The 8253-nt window shown below is 33.7% G+C and overlaps 1 protein-coding gene across 4 annotated transcripts in view; it reads right to left on the minus strand.

Moving 5' to 3' along the window:
- LOC129806405 (tubulin monoglutamylase TTLL4) overlaps positions 1-7761 on the minus strand; it is a 48723-nt gene extending 40962 nt beyond the window's left edge. For 3 of the 4 annotated variants that reach the window (XM_055854963.1, XM_055854966.1, XM_055854965.1), the window contains exon 1: positions 7420-7754. The gene's annotated coding sequence lies outside the window, so the exon portion shown is untranslated. Of the gene's footprint in view, positions 1-7419 lie in introns of all 4 variants that reach the window. The other variant, XM_055854964.1, reaches the window with a different exon arrangement.
- Positions 7762-8253: the final 492 nt, after the last annotated feature.

The raw sequence follows: 8253 nt of genomic DNA on the forward strand, positions 1-8253 counted from the left end.
ATATTAAACCACAGAAGCCACTAAGGCCGTTGCATGGAAATTTCCACGGATAATTTCGTGGAAATATAGAGGATTTTTCCGAATTTTTAAAGAGCTGATTGCCGATTATACGTTAATCATCCATAGGAAAAGCCGTGGAAATATTCGTCAGAGATAAGTCCATGGAAACTCGCAGACATTTCTTATTAGACGGTCCTATACGGCGTTCCGCAAACGTTCATGTAACGCTAGGAAGAAATTTAGCGTCAATTTCCATCTCGGAAGCTTACGCGGATTTTGAGTGGTAAAATCCAGGGAATTTCACGCGGATTTTTAGCGGTAAAATCAGCGGACATGGCAGAAAAGACTGCTGGAAATCCAGTTGAATCGCCGCGGTCGTTGGCTATAGGGTCAGCGTAGGAAATTTGCTTCGATATGGACATAGTTAAAAAAGTTGTTCGAGCAGTAAAATTGTTTTTTCGGATGAAGGTTCTACATGAAGATAATAAAAACGAGATAGGGAGCTTCTGAAGAAATATCTAAAGGAGTAAAAGTTTACACTTTAGTTTAATGTAATGAAAATTGATGCAGAAATGCAGAGCTCTGATTTTTTTTAAGCTAGCTGAATATAAACGTGTGAACTTTGTTTAAATTTCGGGACTACTTTAATCTAAGCTGATCATGTAAACACACTCATTGACATGGGTATTTTTTCAAAATGCACAACTTGGTGTAAATATTACAGAAAAAATTAATTTATGTTTGGGGCCCCTTGAAGTGGTTAACTTTGCAATCATTCTTTCTAAAACACAAATTTACTTATCCATTTTTTTTTGTTTTTCGCATCTATTAAATTACTTTCTCCTTTCTTTCTTTTTCCTCAAGCCTTTACGTCTTTTTCTTTATTTCTTTTGGCACTGACTGGGATTAATAAATCGTCCTACTGGGAAATTTTTCTTTTTCACATCCTTTTTGTCACATGCAAGGTGGAAACAACCAACAACTTCAACTGTTCCTGTTTTACGACAATTTGCATGTATTGGATGGGGATTTATTGCAAAATAAAACGGAAAAAAATGTGGGATGAATTCTTTGGCTACAGACCAGCGGTTTAATCGTCTTGCTGCTCGATCCAGGCATTTTCAACACTTTTCCTCTTCCTTTACACTTTCAGCCAGAATCCGCTCTCCTCCAGGTCACACAAAACAATTGATTTCTCTCGTAGAAAGTGTCTTGTTCTTAATTTAGAATCTCACATTTAGCGACTAATTGTCTGCGAATTTTGCCTTTTGCATTTTTTTTTAACAATTGTGGGAAAATTTTCCTGGTCACTCTGCGGGATTTCCTTCGGATCACCCTCTGGCCTCACCCACAAAACACTTGCCCCGGGGTAGAAGTTTTGTTTAGAGCAGAACTTCACTGACTCACACGATCGATTTTCAATTACGTGCATGAATTTTAACGTGAGTTGAACACTCGATGGTTGCCTTCTTTTTTTTATTTTTATTATTTATTTTATGGAGTTTTCCAGACCTTTCCCGCACTTCCTGTATCATCCACAGCAACCAATAACACTTTTTTTTTGTGATACCTAATATCACCCTATCCCAATTCTCCCTTTCTGTTTAATAATTTAAATATACGTTCTACCGAAAATTACCTATCTCGAGCCATTTGTAATAACACGCGGATTTAATTTTGATTAGCACACAAGAATTATATTTCAGCTCATTCAACTTTTTCAGTGTTCACTGGCCGATGATCGCAGCTCAACTGAGTGGGAAATGTTCTCCAATTGTGTGACCACCCAAAAGCCGTTGAGCACACTTCTTTTTCAGATAGTAAAGCACATCAAAATTTATTTGTGGTCATGAGAAACGGCGCGACAGTCACGATTTCTTAGTGAGTGTGTGCACAAGACACAATCAATTATTTATATTAATTTATTCCTTAATTCGATCCTATATTTCCACCCCAAAACATCTGATAAACTCTAGTTTTATTCGATTGAAATAGCAAGGGGTGTTTTTTTATATATAAATTCAATTTTTATAATTCGTTTTTATTAGAATTTGCAGTCTTGGTTTAATTTTACTTTATTTTTTTTTGGAATTGCAACAGGGCAAGATTAAAAAAAATAGAAGACTTCAAAATTGAAGAGTTATAATCATTTCCGAATATTGAACTTGTATGAATGTTAAGTGAGATTATTTTGTAGTCACTGCTATTGTAATGTAGCAATTTAGTCAACTACTTCAGATCGATCTCATATTGAACGCAATGTCACTCTATACATTGGGAACAGTTTTCGTCAAAAATTGTATTTTTGACAGAATTTTGACGTTCCCATCTACAGAGAAGTGCAGACAATTTCTTTCAAAAAAAGCATTTTTTGATGAAAATTGCTCCCAATCTGTAGAGACCTTTACAGAATAATAACCATAAATGTAAATCCGATTGATAAAAGATAATTTTACAACTTTCCTTCGTAGGAGTTCATGTTCTTTACACATTAGGAGAAATTTCCATCAAAATGGAGCATTTTGACGCAATTTACGAGTTCATTTTTTAAGGCCTCTACACACTAGGAGCATTTTCTTTAAAAAATGCCTTAAGGTGTCTACACATTGGGAGCAATTTTCGTCAAAAATTACGTTTTTGACAGAAATTTGACGTTTCCTCCTACAACGCTGCAGGGAATTTCTTTCAAAAATCGAAATTTCGAATTAAACTTCGAAAAATCGAAGTTTAATTTTCGACAAAAAAGCAATTTTTGACAAAAATTTCTCCCAATGTGTAGAGGCCATTATTTTAAAAAAAATTCCCTTCTTGTAAGCAGAAACGTCAGAATTTTTTAAAAAAAAAGGAAATTTTTGACGAAAATTGCTTCTAGTATGTTGACACCATTAGCGATTTACTTCAAAATTTTGAAATTTGTCGAAAATGTCTCACAATGCCTTTAGAATTAAAAGTTTAATTTTTCTTTATTTATATAGATATAGATAACCTTTAACGTTCTATTTACGAAACAATACAGAATAGTGGCATAAGTCGATAATAACCAGATTTTAAGAAATGCACTTCAAAATTTAGTAATTCGAAGTAAATCGTGTCAAAATGCTACATTTTGACGAAAAGTGTTTTTGTTTTTTTGTCTGTCAATCCTTGGTTAATTTCCGAACGATCAGTGATATACATGATGAAACGCTATAGCCAAAGGTCGTGGCAATTTCACTGGATTTCCAGCAGTCTTTTCTGCCATGTTCGCAGATTTTACTGCTCAAAATCCGCGTGGGTTTCTGAGGACGAATTTGACGCAAAATTTCTTTCTAGTGTTCCATGGACGTTTGCGTAACTCTGTATAGGACCGTCTAATAATAAATGTCTGCGAATTTCCATTAACCTTTTCGACGAATATTTTCACATTTTTTCCTCATAATAATCGTATAATCGTCAGTCAGCCCTATAAATATTCGGAAAAATCCTCTTTAATTCCACGAAATTCTCCGCGGTTTTTTCCATGCAATGACCTTAAAAGCTTCCATGGTTTAGATTTAATATTACGGAATTCAATAATTTTTCCAGTGGATTTTTTTTTTAGATTTTTCTTCAAATTAATTCTTAAAGTTGATTAAAAATGGCGTGGAATTTTCATAGAAAATTTATACAGAAAAACATCCACAAATAATGCCAAGTGCCAATTGGCAACTTGTAACTTGGAAAGTAATTCATCTATCGGACGAAAACTCAGTTGCTCTACTTTTCAGTTGAAAATATTGCTACCATATCATTCATTTGAGTATATCTAGCTCGCAAGAATTATAGCGTTAGGACGAAAAATAATTGCAGAATTTTCCCGTGTACTTCCAAGAAATCAGGAGGAAACTTTGGAAAATCCAGAAAAACGAAGGTAATATTTTCTATGCAAATCTTCACGGGCCTTCTTAAGAAATTTCTATAGTTTATCAAGAACATTTCAATACTGATTCCACTTAAATTCCTATGGTAGAAAATATTTGGAGAATACTAAAGGAAAATTCTGGAAGTCAACATAAAATGTTCTGTAGGAAAGTCCAGGGAATTCTTTAGAAAATTACCTGAAGAAATTCCCAGAAGAAATTATCAAAATTTCTCAAGGAAGTTAAAGATTTTTCCGAAGCTGAAAGTGGTCTGGGAAATACCAGCGATCTCCATAGGAAATTTCTACCTCTACGCGAGGTAATTTCTTCAGCGATTTAATCTGTATTCCCATGGATGCAATCTTCGGGGATTTCTAGGACAAAATTCCTTACACAAATAATTAAATTTCTGTTGCAAATTCTATAGAATATCAGAGGAAAAATTCAATGGAAAATTCACAAGGAATTCTATGGGAATTGTAATTTCAAAAATTCGAACGAAATTTTCTGTGATCTCGTTGGGAAACTTCCACATGCAAGAAGGGTAATTTCTTCAGTTATTCCCTCAAATTTCCAATAAGGCAATTCTTGTAGATATTTGGGGGGAAATTCATCACAGAAACATTGACATTTCTGGTGTAAATCCTAAGGAATTCCAGATGAAATAACCCACAGAAATTTATCCAGAATTTCTCTGAGAATTTCCTAAGAGACTAACGAATTCTACAAGATTGAAAATTCATAAGGAATTCCTTGTGATTTCCTTGGGACATTTCCACAGCTCTATAAAGGGTAATTTCTTAAGATATTCCCTATATGGGAAATGTAAGAGAATTTTCTGTGAAAATTCACTGGGTACATGGTGAAATTTTCTCAAAGAATAGGAAAATTTATCCTGGGACGCTTTTTTGTGGGGAATTTTTTTATGTAGGGTAGAGTCAGCTCTTTTGGCCATGTAAGCACTTTTGGCCACCTAAAGTAAAATCACATTATAAGGCAATTATGAGTTTATTTAGAACAGGAAAATTGGTCTTATTTCGTGACCTCTAATCTAACGAATCAGAAAACCATATTTGATTTTGTATCGACTTGATTAATTCTAAGTTATTGAAAGAAATTCTCGACAAGCTAAACAATCACTCAAAAAAACATGGGATTCTTAAGAAACTTGTTAATGTTAAGAGAAATTGTTTTGCATTATTTCATATTTTTGATCAAAATATTTGATGTTATTCAGTGAAAGTCCATTTCTTAATTAACTAAATTTTATTGTGATATCATCCTTAATAAGATTTTCTAACAAATTAAATGAAAATCGGATGTGGCTAAAAGAGCTTACTTTTTTCGGCTGTGTAAGCACTTTTGGCCATTCATTTTCCCATACGGTTTACACGTGGCGCACCTCGCGGATTTAAGTAAAAACAATCGTGACTTTTGACTGATTTTTACATCAAATAGAAAATGTGCAAAAAGTCGTTTAAAATACTCTAATAATCACATAAAATTGGTGTTCAATAAGAATAGGACTTGTGCTGTGTATTTGTGAAAGTTTTCGAAAGCTATTTCTTCTGTTATTTTATTAAAATTCTATTAGAAACAAGTGGCCAAAAGTGCTTACACACATGGCCAAAAGTGCTTACAAACTGGCCAAAAGTATAGAAACATGCATAGTTGCATAACATGCATTTTTCACAAAAATATCCAAAAAGAATTTGGGAATTCTCTTAGATTATTAGGAAGAAACGGCTTTAACTCTTTCACGTCATTAGGGTCATATATGACCCGGGGAAAATTTTTTTTTACTATTTACATTAATTGAAATCTATCGGTTTGTGCACGACATCATAATAGAAGGATGTAAGATTCTTGGCTAATTTTCTCAAGACTCCAGATATTCAGGAAAAGAAAATATTTGAGATCAAAAATCACGAATTTCGAACTTTGTGAAATGACTTTTCTTTTTCAAAATTTTTTATATTAATTTTTTTTTTTCAGCAAAAAGTTCTTTAGAAACACAAAATAGAATATCCTAAGATTGTATATTGCATATTTTGATATAATAAACTACTCTCAATTTTCAAGAAAGTCGTGTAGAATTTTCCGGGTCATATATGACCCTATTGCCCCCAAGGGTAACAGTGTTTTCGTCCCAAACTTATAGCGAAATGTAGTTGGGATATTGTTTTTCTTTGTGAAATGCAGGTGAGACATCTTGCTCCTGGACATTTCATCTTATATCTGATGAATTATAACATATTTTGCAATATTTTAGAGTATTTTGCAAGCGTTCCATATTGTGCAATTGTATTTTGTGTGAATAAATATGTGGATAAGTTTATTTTTGCCAAATACCACTCAAAATATTGTGACAGTGACTGTTGAAGGGATTACCAGGAAGATTCCTTGAACACCAGGAGTACAGTGTTCATCAAGACAATCCAGTTTGCCATGGATTTGGCCAAATAAATAACTTCAAGCAAAAAAAACTCTTAAAAAGCCCGTAATATAGATTTTGAAAATGTACACTTCCCTTGAGGACAATAGGGTCATATATGACCCGGGGTTTTTCCGAGTTTTCACGCAATGGAAAATTTTTTTCCTCTCTGAACTATTATATTTGATCATAAAACATTAGGAAAAACTCAATTTTACATGAATTCATCTGCTGAATAAAAAAGTGACGCGAAAGAGTTAAGGTATCTTCGTACACAATTTCGTTTTATTTTTAAATAAAGAATATAAAAATTACAAGCACAGTGGCCAAAAGTACTTACTCCACGCTATATGTCAAAATGTCAAAATTTTGACATTCCTCTTTGCAAGATTTCTTCAAAAAAAGCAATTTTGAAGAAAATTGCTTTCAATATTTCGAAATCTCAATAAACCTTAAATTTTGTTACTTTTTTACCATTAAATTTTATTGATAATTCTTCCTGAGAAAAAAATTAAATATCTTCTTGGTTTAGCTTGAGAATCACAATGACCGTGAAGTGATACAGCTTTGTGATATAAAAATAATTCAATATTAATTCCATTGATCCCGGTTTTTGTCTTAAAGAACCGTTTGCAAGATTTTGCTCATTTTTTGGACCATAAAATTGAATTGGACAGAAGAAATTTAGTAGAAAACAATGAGCTAAGGTTACCACTTGGAGAACTTCCACCCAATTCAGTGCAATTTATTGATTTTTCCTCTCCATTTCTCCGTAGATTTTTTTTTACCTAAACCCCCTTCCACTTTTCTCAAGGAAAATGCAATGAAAATTCTCTTTTGATTTTCTCCAAATAATTTTGGTTTGATATTTTTTCGAGACTGCGAATTTTGCGTAAAAAAATTGACCTAAAAAATAGGAAGCGACGACGAGATAAAATTTATTCGTCTTTTTTTCCAAGATGACGATTTTGTTCAAAGTGCGTCTTTAAATGTGCCTGCCATTAAAATTGCCAATTCAATTGATCCACTCGCACAAAGAGTGGCATTTTTCAGACCTGGAAAATTGATTAATGAGCACCTTGTGCCCCAAAATAGGTGAATGTTTACCTGAAATTGCGAGAAATTGACGGAATATTGCGCTGAGAAAGCATCCAAATCCGGCGGGAAATGATGAAAGCACCAATTGTTTTGGCCACTTGGGGACTCAAGCCATGAAAACACGTTTGCATTCGGACATTGTTTTCTTTGCGTTTTTCACCAATTTCCACTGCTAATTTACCACAAACACCACCAATTTTACCTATCACACCTCCCACGACCACTTGGCTGATCTTTTTGCTGGTTTTTCGTCACTTTTTCACACTTTTTCTCCTCGAAATTGTACAAAAATTCCACCCAACCACGCGATTAATTTGACAACTTCACAGTGACAGTGTTGCCATATGGACGGGAACCGGGAAAGGCCTCGGGTGGAAATGTTGCTCACTAGGTGGCGGTAGTAGTTAGTTGGGAAATCATAGGAGGCGTACAATGACTGTCGTTGGATTTGTCTGAAAGTTTCGTGATCATTTTGCAGTAATTTTGTTCTTAATACGTGTTTAAATACTGTTTTGACTAATTTTAATGTATTGATTGATAAGTTGTGTATACGTGATGATTTTTTTTATCTATAAATTACTTACAAAGATGATTTACGTGATTTATAGTTGTTCCGGTGTTTCCAGTGCAGATAAAAATCCCTATAGGGTACTGTGGTTTTCGCGCTTAAATGGAGTGAAAATTAGTATTTTCTTTTCGCGGGAAAAAAGTGTTTTTAGTGATGTTTTTTTTTAAAGCCTATCAATAAGACTTCATAAAGGTGTCTTCAAACAATATACATCAGAGGAACCCCAGAACATCTCTAAAATAAAGCCCTGGCTGGGTCGGGTGAGTGACTTTAAC

The sequence above is a fragment of the Phlebotomus papatasi genome, chromosome 3, assembly GCF_024763615.1.
Source record: "Phlebotomus papatasi isolate M1 chromosome 3, Ppap_2.1, whole genome shotgun sequence".
NCBI classification, from domain to species: Eukaryota; Metazoa; Arthropoda; class Insecta; order Diptera; family Psychodidae; genus Phlebotomus; species Phlebotomus papatasi.